The sequence below is a fragment of the Passer montanus genome, unplaced genomic scaffold (genome assembly GCF_014805655.1).
Source record: "Passer montanus isolate IOZ18808 unplaced genomic scaffold, ASM1480565v1 scaffold10, whole genome shotgun sequence".
Taxonomy (NCBI): Eukaryota; Metazoa; Chordata; class Aves; order Passeriformes; family Passeridae; genus Passer; species Passer montanus.
Window position 1 is genome coordinate 8,559,616 of NW_024356505.1, and position 13,550 is coordinate 8,573,165.

At 37.4% G+C, this 13,550-nt stretch overlaps 1 protein-coding gene across 6 annotated transcripts in view; it reads left to right on the top strand.

Moving 5' to 3' along the window:
* The window catches only part of TBC1D5 (TBC1 domain family member 5), a 316,631-nt gene that overhangs the window by 242 nt on the left and 302,839 nt on the right, over nucleotides 1-13,550 (top strand). The gene's annotated exons all lie outside the window — the stretch shown is intronic.

Below are 13,550 nucleotides of genomic sequence, written 5' to 3' on the forward strand. Positions count from 1 at the left end.
CGGGGGGGCGCCGAGGCCTGCGCGCCCCGCGCCGCCGCCGCTCCTCGGCCTCTCCCGCCTTCCTCCCGCGGGGTCCCGCCGGGAGCAGCGGCGGCCCGGGGCGTGCCGGGGGCAGGTGATCCCGGCAGGGAGCTGTGCAGCCAGAGCCTCGCTGCCGGGAGGTGAGAGCAGGGAGGGAGGAGGAGGCAGATTTGTCACAAGGTTTCCCCCTCTGGGTTGGCTTTTTTTTTTAAATTTTTTTTTTTTTTAATTATTTTTTTTTAATTATTTAATTGTTGTTGGTGATTCCGATGGCTGAAGAGGGAAGTTGAAGGTCTTCATGGCTATTTTAATTTTTCTTCCCTCCAGGCCTTCGAAAGAGAATTTCTAGAAGCAGCTTGCGTTCCCTTCAGTCTTCCTGCCCCAGAGCCTATCTACCTCCCTGCTCTCACCTACCTGACTCAGTCTGTGCTAGCTGTCCATTGCCATCAGTGGTAGATGTTTAACCATCACACGTGTTTTTCTTTGGGATACAGCAGTTCAAGTGGTGTACAAGTTTGCATTTGTGTGTATAGGCTGCAATTAACACATTTTAGCTGTTTGAGAGTTTCATACAGTGAGATTGCTGTACTGTACCCATCAGTAGTTCAGTTTAGCTACATGCCCTGTGGTATTACACATCCTGGAGGCTTTATGGTTTGCTTTTAAGAAACAGTTGTTCCATCATGCTGGAATAGCATCGCTTTGGTGGTATACTCATGAAAGAGGTGTACAAGTGAAAGAATCATGTACAAAATGTACTGGGATGGCACTTGGGAGAAAAGAATACACTTCTAGCTCTGCAACTCAGCTCCATTCCCTGCTTGACTCAGTAATCCTGGTTACCTTCCCATACAAAGCTCTGAAACTTGGTTAAAAAGCACCACATAAGTCTCTTTGCAGACTAAAGAAACTTCATTGAAGTTGTAATATGTCAGTTTTGTTACTGGTCACACTTTAGTTCAGCTATTTACTGATAATACTTACTCTGTGAAAGCTAAAGATTCCAAAATACATTCCAATTATATGTGGGCTGATTGTTGTTATTAAAAATATTTTTAAGAATTTGAGGTTCATTAAATATTCAGTTGAATTAGTCCTAGATCCCATCTCTAAATCATCTCCACTGTTACAGTTGCAACTGAGACGTTGAAATACTGTAAGATCTAAAACTGGGCAATAAGAAAGTTACATTGTTTGTGGGTGCTAATGGATTCTATTTTTGAAACCAGTCTTTTTTTTTTTTTCATTTTGTTAGTGTAGTAGCTGTAATTGTGAGTTAACACAATTGTGATTACCAGTTGTCAGGCTTTTTTTTTTTTACTGACACACGTGGCCCACGTTTGACCTAAATGCTGTACCCGTAGGGGTCATATGGATGTATATAAATAGTAGCGATTGCTGAAGTTGTTAAAAGTAATACTGTGTTGAAATCAAAGTTCAGACTGTCAGGTAAACAAACAGAGCCTATTCCAAATAAACTTGTGAATTTCAAAACTTTTTTTGTATATTTTCTTGCTTGAAATTGACAACTTTGCTGTTGAGCCAACAACTGGAGCTGTATGGGCTGCAAACCCACATGGTGAATTTCAGAGCATAGCAAAGTACGAGAACATGAGCAATTGCTAGATGTGTGAAGTGCATACTGGAAAGATGGTGCATCCCCCCCCTTAGATTTTATGATGGCTTCATAATTTAGGTACTACAGATATGGTAAATTCCTGTGAAAACTGAACATTTGAAAAGATACTAATGACATCCTTTTGTCAGTGAGATGAAAACAAGAGGCTGTTTTCCAGCTTTTTGGATGGAAAGGCGACTAAGTAAAGCTTCTGTTGGTAGCTTTGGTCAATGATTAATTGAACTGATGAGGTTCTTGCATGTTTTACTTCATTTTGCCTTCTTGTAAATCTGAGTTAAGCCAGAAACTTGATGTTTACAGTTTTTCTTATTAAGCTGTAATATTAGCAAAGCTTACTTGCCACACAAAATTGGTTCAGAGGTTTTCTGAAAGTACTTTGCTGCCTGTGAGAAAAGCAGTTACCTTTGAGAAATATAAGTGAAAACATTCCTTACATTTTTCCCTCTTTACATAACCACGTTGGCTTTACTTGAACATTGCGCTTTTCTCTTTTGTTTGCACTTGAATCTTTTAGACTTGGTTACCTTGTACTAATGTGCAAGAAAAGTGTGATTTAGTGGAAATGTGTTATACATTCTCTGCCTTCCTATGATTTATGCTAATGTAGAGATCATCTTTGCCGTCTCCAGGTTGTTGTTGCTATTACAACTTCATTTTTCACTGTGGAAGGGCTGTGCAAAGAACTGGTTTACACTTTGCCCTGAAAGGAATTCTGTTGATGAAGTCTTAGAAAGTTTACTTCATGCTCCATCCTTAGGAGTTTTATCTTAAACTGTTAGGTATGCTGCTGTAATTGACAACAGCTGTTGTGGAGGATAGACAGTTTCTAAGATAATCAGTTCCTAGTCCATTGGAGGCTTTGTTGATTAGCACGTGTAAGAGCATTTTAGATCAGGAGCCAGTGATGTCTGCTGAGTGCAAACGTGGTATGTTATCTAAACTGTTTGACTTAGGCTCTACACTGCTCTGAAGCAAATAAGCTGTAGGTTTTGTGTGCTTTTTCTTCTGGCCCAGGAAGGGGCCCAAAGCAGTTAAGTCTCTAGTCTATAAAAACACACATAGTTGGGTGATCTGTGCTGTCAGAGGAGGACTGTTAAATGTGATAGAAGGAGTTGCTTGACTGTGTTTGGTTGTTACGTTGGTGAGGCTTGAACTCTGGTTTTGACCTCCAAAAGGTATAGCTGGTACCATTTCCAGCTTTTAGGAAATGGTGTTTTAGGTGTTTGTTTTATTTAAGAATGTTTTTGCCACTTAACCGAGTGACCTTATTTTTTCTGATGTTGCAACTTCTGTGATCAACTGCTTTCACAAAAAGAACTTGAAAATAATGTAGTTTGAGGTCCCCCACTATAATCTAGTAATTCCTGCTCTTTTTAATGACATTGAATAGAAAAAAGTGTGGTTTTTCTGAATCTTACCTGAATCCATGTGTGACTGTCCTTGAGGCAAAACAGTTGACCATATTTGTAACTGTGACAAAAAGAGCTGAGCTGGAGCAGTTAGTCCAGACTACATCCAGACCTTGGAGATGAACATTGAGCATTTAGCATTTATCTTACATAAAAGTTGATGAGTTACCAAACAGAATAGAAATGGGTATTCTGCCTCTGTTAATGGTTAGATGTAGATTTCCCAAAAGCACTGACTCGTAACATGACCCGAAATCTCTTTGGAATTAGTTTGAGAATATTAGGCAGAATCAGGTGTTAGTGATACTGAATTGAATACAGCAGAAATGAGACAGTACCATGGTGTTCTATTTAAAAAACCCCAACATTATCCTTCTGTACTATTTAATTTGGAGGGATTTTTGTTCTGTTAATGGGCTGGCAAATCGTTATTTTAGGTTTATTAAAGACCATTACTACCATGCTACTAATTAATCTAGTTGTGTATGTGAAAAGTTCATGTACTTTCTGGAGTTAACTTGCATTAAGTACTGCATCTATCTTAATGCAAGAGCGTTTCACCTTAAATGTATTACAGCATCAGTTCTTATCTCAATGGGTTTGATTTTGGAACTTCTGATGGGCTAAGCTTTTATTTTATTTTTTTTAAAGTGTATTGAGATACTGAGAATCTACCATTTACTTTTCTGGATGACTTGTTTCAGTGATTCATCTTTGCCACTATTTAAAAATAAGGCATGCAATTATTGTTTGAATACATTTGAATGCATCTGTCTTTCCTTAGTTCTTGTTATCTCATCTGAATTCTCCATCATATCAGACTGCCTTAAACTTGATTCGTCCCTTTGACACTGTGTTTTCACTCCTGCATGGTGTCAGGCCCTAGCATTTAAAGACACATACAGATCTTAAAATATATAGTTTTAAAAGAGCATCAACAGATCAAAGATTTGCTGGGCTGACTACTCCAGGACTCTGAGATAAGTTTAACAAGTATGCTGATTTAAAATGTTTTTCTCACAATGTTTTTTAACATCTGATCTGGAACATCTGCTTAACAAATGAGTTGGAAGGAAAATCAATATAATGTGATACAATTATACCATTTTGAATCTTTCCAACTATAGAATCAAAGTATTTATTGACTATTTTTGATATGTCCTAACAATTTTTAACACTTGTGTCACCTCTGTCTAGTTATGGGCCTCTGCTGTTGAGGTGGTGTTTGTTACCAATACCCTTTGTGGTGTCATGGGTGAATGTTTTGTGTCTCTCACTTTCTACACTCTGCAACAGTATATACTAATGTTAATCCAGCCTCCCCTGTTAGCTGTTGATCCTGCTTATTTTTTTAATTTACTTTTTTAATTCTTTTTTATTTACTTGTTGAGGTTTTGAGAAACTACGCAGAGCTGTAGCCAGAACTGTACAAGATTCATCGTTTTGCTAGCTGTAGAATTGTCTGACCAAAGATAAAAGCAAAGATAAAATGTTTCTGTTTACATGTTTTTCTAAGATTTTTCATTGCAATTAATTTTGGTCATAACACTTTTTTGCTTCTGAAATTTTGAAAACTCAGGAATATGAGCATTGTTATGTTTTATATGTTTATATAAAACTCAGTAATCTCTGTTTGGTTAGGTAATTTGACCATGATCAGTAATTCTTAGGCTGTGTCAAGTGTCTACTTCAGTGACTTACTTATTGTAGCTATTATAACGGAATATATGATAATTCTTTTGGTTATGGTGAGTGCTGTTAGAAAACTGTTGCTAATAGTTTTTAAAAATATGTATTTTTACTGTTGACAGCTTAAGATCCTGAGATACTAAGTTTTAGTATTAAAGACTTCAGTTTGACCTTTTTCTTTCTGCACATTAAAAATAGGGCTTACCAAAAGAAAAAATCCTACTGTTCTCTAGTTTGAGCTATGTCTGTAACAGTTCTCTATTATCACCACCTTCTGAGTGAGCTGATGTATTTAACTCTTAGACCCACATACAGTCAGGACAATTTGGTTCTGAATTATGAGGTAATGAATGCCTGAATGATGTTTCTTGAAACCTGGATTGTGCCTGTTTCATAGTTAATGTTATTTCCATGTAGTCTCTGGTTTTACAAAAGTGGACCTTTGGCCTTTTCTTCTTGTGAAGAAGTATATTTGTGTGATGCACATGGAGAATAGACTAGAATTTAGGGAAGGGATGGAAATTTTTAAAAGTTTTAAAGAATATTTCTGGAACTGTGGTAGTAAATTTTTGGCATTTAGACTTCACTGTAGTGTTATTTTAAGAATTGTACTTGCTGTCAGATGAATTTTCATCCTGACCATTGTTTTGTGACTTAGTGTCCAACAGCAGGTGTTTTAAATGAAGTTACTTCATTTAGAAGGTACTGAAGTTACTTCCCAGTTGTGGATTAACTGCCATACCGGGGAGCTTCTCAAATTCTTGTCAGTTTATAAGAGTTTACAATGCTGACCCTGAGTTTTGTTAGACATAAGAATTTTCTTGTTGATAATTAATTTCATATAGGTGGATGTTTTCAATATCCATGGTTAATATGTAGTTATTTTACAAATTTTACAGTGCTATGTTTATAATCTACCTTCCCAGTGTCATGCTCAGCACTCTTTCCTCAATTCTTAAAGAGTGGCTTATTGCTCAGTCATTACTTGAACAACACTGATAATCATTTCTTATACTCTATGCTTTAGATGTGTCAACAAGCAGTTTGATTTGCCAGCATGCTGGCCATTTAGTTATATTTTGTAGCTTCATTTATATCACATAGTATTGATGAAGATGATTGTATTCTGGATCCTGATATTTTCCATTAACAGTGGTGGATGTGACCAGTGGCTCCTATATCCAATATTATGTGGATAAGCACACTCTTTCCTCAGCCTTCTTTTTTTTTCCTACCTGTCATTGTTCAGAGTAATGAAACATTTATGTCTGGTGAAAGATCTGTCTATATTTTACTGATTGAAGTCTGACAGTCTGCACTGTAGTTATATTTTCAGATCTTCCCCAACAGATTCTCTTTCAAAATTAATATTATTCTCTTTAAAAGTTACTAGTTTTTTATCATCTCTGCTTTAAAAGTTTTTGTAAGTGTTCCCCCTGACCTTTCCCATGTAAGTTGGACCTCTTTTAAGACTAGAGACTTTCAAGCCTTAGGTGGTATGTTTCATGTTTATTTCATTATCATGCTTATATCAGCATGCTTGCTTGTACTATAAAACTGAATAAGAGGATCCAGTGTCAAGTTGATACTTTGATTTCTTGTACCTTGTTATTAACTAAACTTTAGCTGGGTTTTTCATGATTAATGTTTAGTAGTTTTGTAGAGCCTTTCATCTATAAATGAAAATAGCATTAATATATTTCAGTGAGAGTAAAGTGACTTAGTCAAGGCCAAACAACAACTCAAAGGAAAAGATTCAGTAAACTCAGATTTGTCTCATCACTGCTAACACAGGAGTGCATTGTAAAATATTGAATAAATCTGAAATTTTAAATGCATTGGTTAAATTGAAGAAATTAAAAGTAATTTAAACATGTTAAATAGTAAGCAATGTAAAAAAGTTTGATAAGTAGAGTGAAAGAGTAAACATGATAGAGAACTTGCTATATCTACTCTCAGCAAGTTCAGAGGAGGACCACAAAGATGACACAGAGCTGGAGCACCTCTACTGTGAAGACAGGCTCAGTGAGCTGGGGCTGTTCTGCCTGGAGAGGAGAACACACCAGCGAGGCCTTAGAGCAGCTTTCCAGGACCCAAAGGGGGCCTACAAGAAACGTGGGGAGGGATTTTTTTACAGGGGTGTGCATTGAATGGGACAAAGGGTGATGGCTTCAGACTGCAACAGGGTAGCTTTGGATCAGGTGTCCTCTACTATGAGGGTGGTGAGGCACTGGAGCAGGTTGCCTGGAGGACTTGTGGATGTTCTCTTCATGGATGTGTTCCATATCAGGCTGGCTGGGGCCCCGAGCAGCCTGGTGTAGGGAAAGGTGTCCATGCTGTGGGCTGGAGGGATTGGAACTAGATGATATTTAAGATCCCTTCCAACTCAAAACAGTCCTGGGTTTCTGTGATACAAGGAGAGTAGATTTAATGCTTGTGGGACAAATGGAAGTAAACATTTAGTACACTTGTCTTAATGTATATCTGATAAGATATTGATGATTATGCCTGGAATGATAATGGTATTATTAATTTCTTTAGTGAGACGAGTGGCTCTCTGCTGATACTCATGTTTGTGTTGTATGTCCTGCTTCCTATAAAGCTTACCTATGCTTTCAGAACAGTGACTTGGACACTTGCAGAATATACAGCCTGTTATTTTTGTTGGCACCACATACTTAAAGAATATGTGTGAGCCTTGCTTGTTTTTCAGTTATTCATGAGACAGTTGCATAGTGTTTCTCCTCCTTTGGGCCTGACTTATTTTGAGTTTACATCACTTACACTTAGGACTATGGTGCTAATAAATATACACATTTTGGGGAGAAGTTAATAAATCCAAATATGTAACTGGGCAGTTCTTATACATATCTCTATAGTTCAGTTTGGTTTTTTTTCAGACTAAATCTGGTGCTGCTTGTGACAATACCTTTTAAAGTTCATAATACCCCATAACCTTTAAGTACAGTGTGTTGAGCAGTCTAGGTTAATGGGACAAAGATTTGAACTCCTTTGAGCTGTGGATTTTCACTGTAGATTCACATTTATACGTAAAACTTACACTGGTTGTTTCTGCCAGTTTCTGTGTTTCATGAAAATATGTAGCAGTTAATTTTGAAGATATTCTTTTATTTTCAAGTATGCAAAAATCTGGATATCTGTAAATTTAATTTACAGGCTGGTTGGAAGAACAGTGTGAGTGCAAGCAGAGGCAAGTGCAACAGGCAGGAAGTTGCTGACTTCCTGTAATAAGAGGAAATTCATGTCCCAGTCAGTGGAAAGGTTTCTTCCAAATATGAGTGGAATATGTGCATTGTGCATAAAACACATTTAAAGCATTCAGTCAGAAGTTGGTGCCTTCAGAAATAAAACCAAAGGAATCAAAACCCCATCATTTTAGATTGTTGAAGTGTCTACATTACAGTTAGGACTCGTTGAATTCTTTTTCAAGTGTACCTTTCAAAGGGAGCAGCCAGTGAGAATTAAATGAGACCAATATATGAATGAGGGTAAATTTCACCTTTTGTTTGTTAATTTACTTCACCATTTTCTGGAGAAACACATTGTGAAACGCCCTTTGAAATTTTATGTTGATACTTCAGAGTAAATTTGTTTCAGGCAGTTCTCTTTTCAAGCTGAAAAATCGTTCCTTTATAGATCAGTAAAAAAAAAACCAAACTGTATCGGCAGTATAAATACTGTGTGCTTGGTCCCTTTCTTACGAGATTGCCTTCTGTAGTCAGGATCAATTTCACCTAGTAGAAGGCTATTTTGATTTTTGGATTTGTACTATGGTCCCAACTCTTACTCATTATTCTTCCCATGAGTCTTGATTTGCAGATTGCTTGATTTAGGTGCAAGATGATGGTTGAGGCTCCACTGCAAGTCAAGGAATTGGAAAGAGATTTTATGGGATAGATGGAATGAGATATGTCTAAGGCAGGATGTGCCTGCTGCATTTTCAGCTGGTTGCCAGTTGCTTGTGGTCGCTTTCATACTACATATTTTTTGGAAATGTATATGGACACGAGCAGCTTGCTGATTGCTTTTGGTTCCCACCTTTGAGCCCTGAAGTTGATGGCTGATTTGCCACACCTTCAAGGTAGAGTGACAGACTTCAGTCTACAGAGATGGAAAAGCTGCCCAGTCTTTTTTCTCTTGCAACTTTTATCTTGAGCCTTAAGTACATTCTTTGGGGTGAAGTGTGGGGAATTAAGTACCTGAGAAGAAATGAAGCATGTATTAGACAGATACACGTTAATGTTAATGCTTAATCGCTATAGATTATGATGATGATGTCAGACATCTATTTGGTGTAGTCATGCTGTTTTTACCCACAAATTCAGAATCAGTTTATCACGAGGTTCTGTCCTTACAAAACTGGAGGAGCAAAGGACAGTAGCTGCTGTCACTGAACACAGGGCTCCACTTTGACATTTTGCACAGCTGGGGTAGATTGAGGTACATGTACAGAATGTCCAAGTGGACTGTCAGCTGTTGCAAATCCTGCTAAGATGCTATGTTACTTTATTGCACTCCTGTGCACTCTGAAGCCTCTGTGATTGGAGAAAGTCCTAACTTGTTTTTCCTTATGTTAAACATTTTTCTTCTGGTCTTTAGCGATTTTTTAATAAATTGTCAAAATTTTTGTATATTAGATGAAAAATACATAGTTCTCCCTATAAGTCAATATTCAAGTATTCAAAACTGACATATGCCAGGAATTAGAGTGTTAGAACTGTTGCTGTTTCATTGCTGTTGGGGGACACTAAATTTTTACATTAATTTACAGTAATAGTGTGTGATCAGTCATGTTTATAATTTCCACTGTGAGTAATTTTATCTGAGAAGAGGGCAGATGTGGGCTGAGTGAATGTCATTTTACTACTTGTAACATCTTACCAAGATTGGGATAGAAGTGTATTGTTAGGTTCATGGTATAGTTTTTGTATATTGACTGGAGTGCTTAGTCTCATAGAGCTGCTGTTATCATTTAGTCCCTAAACATGTTAGATATCTCCTAATACAGATAGTCTTTTGCTACTGTTTTGAATTAGCTTTCAGTAATATTTGGGGTAATCTTGCATTTTCTGTTATGCTAAGAATCTTCAGGCTCATCCTGTCCTCCTCCAGAAGTAATGGATCAGCCTAGGTCAGGCTGAATGAGCTTGAGAAAGAACAATGTGTGGATAGAAAGTGGATGACAAGGACTTAAATCAGTGGGTTTGAGGAAAACCTTTAGTACAAAGCTTAATAATAACAGGCCTTTTTTTTTTTTTTTTTTTTTAGCAAAGAGCATTTTTCATTGATCCCTCTTTCCTTTTGCAGTTCTATTTTGCCCTAATGCTTGCAGCCGTGGCCTTTCATAAGCATGAAAGAAGCTGGCATTCTTTTAAGATTCCACCTTCTGGAAACATGGAATAAAATCAAATCCAATGACACAGAAAGTGTGTTGACTGGTCATTACTCTTTTTTGTCTTTGTTTTTTTTACACAAAATGTCTCAACATTTTGTTTGCTTGGTTTTTGTGCATGTCGAGCACATGCTTCTGTGTTTTCAAGCCATGAGGAGATGCAGCTGCAACAGAAATAATTGTAGGGTGATGTTGTGGTTTAACCACAGTAGACAGCTCAGCACCACGTAACTGCTCACTAGAAAAGAGATGTGGGCAAGGAAGAGCAAATACACTACAAGTAAGGATACAGCATTAGGTATTGAAGTAGACTGTATTGGCCCACTGTATTTGTAGTAGTAGTAGTGGAAGACAGGCTTCTAAAAGGGGTTTTTATTCATCTTGTCTTCCATTATTGTATGATGGTATGCAACGATAAAGATGCAAACAAGAAGAATGTAAAATTGCTGATGAGAAGCTTGATCATTCAAGAGGACTGTCTTTACAGTATTAGACTGTATTGGCCCACTGTATTTGTAGTAGTAGTAGTGGAAGACAGGCTTCTAAAAGGGGTTTTTATTCATCTTGTCTTCCATTATTGTATGATGGTATGCAACGATAAAGATACAAACAAGAAGAAGAATGTAAAATTGCTGATGAGAAGCTTGATCGTTCAAGAGGACTGTCTTTACAGTTACTGAAAACTTTGGCAACCAGTGAGATGAGCATTTTAGAAATTGTGCACTGCATGGGTTGACTGGCAGGCAAGTTGAATCTCATGAGTAAGTGGGGTAAATGAGAATCTTTGATGTATAGGCAGGTTGACTCTTATATGTATAGGTCTTACATAAAAGAGCAACGACAAAGTTTCAGATGAGATCTGTATATATTGGAAAATGAAGAGGAGCTGATGTAGATCTTGTTTTGAATCTGAGTGGTAAAAATGGTGACAGAGATGTATTTGATAGCGAGAGGGAAAAGTGGTCAAGGATTTCTCATTTGTCTCAAACATTCAATTTACTTTAGAAAGAAATATATCTGTAGCAGTACATTACATTAAGCTGACGCTCTTTTTCTGATGTAACATCTACACTATTTCATCTAAAAAAACCCAACTACTCAACTGCTCAAGCAAGTCTCCAAATTGCTAATATGGTATTTCAGCTAATGTTTCTTACTCGCCCCGACCGGACAACTCTCAAAATTACTGTTCAGGTTAACTTCAGAGTAAGTGAAGGTTGGGTAGCAGTTTCATTTTTTGCAATGTGAAAGAATTTATCTTTCAAAGTCCTGAGTTACATTTTGCAATGATTTCATCATTGCAATGTATCCTGAACTGACAGCAATAAATTAACTGACATTGCACTTGAGACTAATTCCTGTCTACAGTTAAGAATTTTGCTTGGTAAAATGTTATGGCCATGCCAATTTATTTTTGTTCATTTTGCTTAGTTTTGAAGGAACTGACCCAGTATCAACTCCAGAATTTTGTTTTAGTAGCTAGTAATGGGTTTGTCATGATTCATTGCCATGTCTTTTTTTAACATCCACTGGATACTGTGACTTTCCACGTAGTCCCTCTTGATATACTAACCACTTTTCCATAACTTGAGAAACATTTCTGTAGTTTCACTAACTTAACTGAATGTTTCAAAGTATTTTTACTTTCATGTAACATTCTCCTTTTTCTGAGGCTAAGACCTCAGAAACTGTCAATTCTTCTCAAAGTCCCTGCCAACGTTGTGATACAGTGACTTGAAGTCACAGGTAAAAGACGACAGTGGAGTGAAAATGAAATGCAAGTAGACTTTCTAATTGCCTGTACAGGTAAACAAATAAAAAAAAAATTGAAGTGGTATCTATCTTCTTGCATAAGTGGGAGATGGTTTCTCTTCCATGCTGGACATTTGCTTTTATATCTTCCTCTCAGAGCTCTAGCTGCGCCATCCATCTTCTTCAGTGTTTCTAAAGTGGACTGTCTTGGAGCACGAGCTGAAAGTTCAACACCCTGCTGTAACCTCTGTTGCCTGTGAGAGCTGGTCACAGATCATCTGACTGCCCTGAACTGTGCTAGGCATTACTGCATCCATGGGCATGTATAAATTACAACAGTCCTTGAAAGACTAGTTATTTTATTAATACTGTGACAAAAACAAAAAACTAAATAAAGGAACCCTCAAACTTCCTGTGTCCTAAGCTGACCTAGTCTCTTGAGGAGAGTTGCTTTGTGATCTCTCATATTTAGAAGGTCTGACATGGAGTTTAGCTGCCCCTTATTAGTGATGCAGCTGCATCTTGATGGTGGAATGGCTCTAGGTCTAGAGGGAATGACAATGATAAAGCAAGATTGAAGCTGAATTTTTGTTTCCCTCTGCCTATTTTAACCTTAATTCTGCAGAAATAGGACAAATTTTTGATAACCATGAGAGACTCCTCAGTGTCTGCCCCATTGTATGTGTTGTGATCCCACCAAATGACATTTGGCAGGAAATCTAAAAGGAAATATGTGTCACCAAGTATAAGCAAATTAACCCCAATACTGTACTAGGTTGGAATAGATACATCTGTATTTAGTGCCAGTCTCTTGACTATCCACAATGGAATTCTTAGACTCAACATGGCTTAAAGCAACCACCTTCACTTTGTTCAGCTGGATGTCCTCTGATCGTGTTCTGCCCAAAACTGAGTTATCTTTTTGCTTTGGTTTTTTTTCATTATACACCTGATTATTTCACTTTTTAATGTTCAGTAAGACGGGTATAAGCAAATTGGTAATGTATTTGCTGACTAAGAAAAATATTTTTCATTCATGAATTGAAATAGTCATACATGTACTTAGGCATATTTGACCACTCAGCTGTGGTGGATCTTATTTCAGTCAATCTGTCCTGCTTATGACAATTCATGAAATGTGTTTCAAGTACTGCCTGTTCTCCTAATTCTCTTGTAAACTAAAAAAAAGAGACGTTTTTTATTTTTTCATTTACATCTCTTTCATAAAGCCATGGTAGGTGCTGGGAGATTTTCAGTATTTAGTCAGTATAAGAGGTTCTGTGCATACATATAAGCATTTTAGAATTCTATATCAGATATGTAAACCTTATCTATATTCATACTATTATAAGCAAATTATCTCTTTGCTTTCGATGAATCTTGATCTTAAGAAGGTGTCTGGAGCGTTCAGGCCAGAAAACTGCTGCCATTCCTAAACAACATTGAAATGTACGTGGGCAGAAAGCTGAGAATTACTGTTCTGTTCACCACATGGGCTTTTTTTACCTACGCTGGTACTCTTGCCGTAGGTAGTTAGGAATTTCCTACAGTCCTGTAGTTGGACTGCAGTTTTTATCAGGGAAAGGTTCTTCACCCAGTGGGTGGTTGAGCACTGGAACAGGCTCCA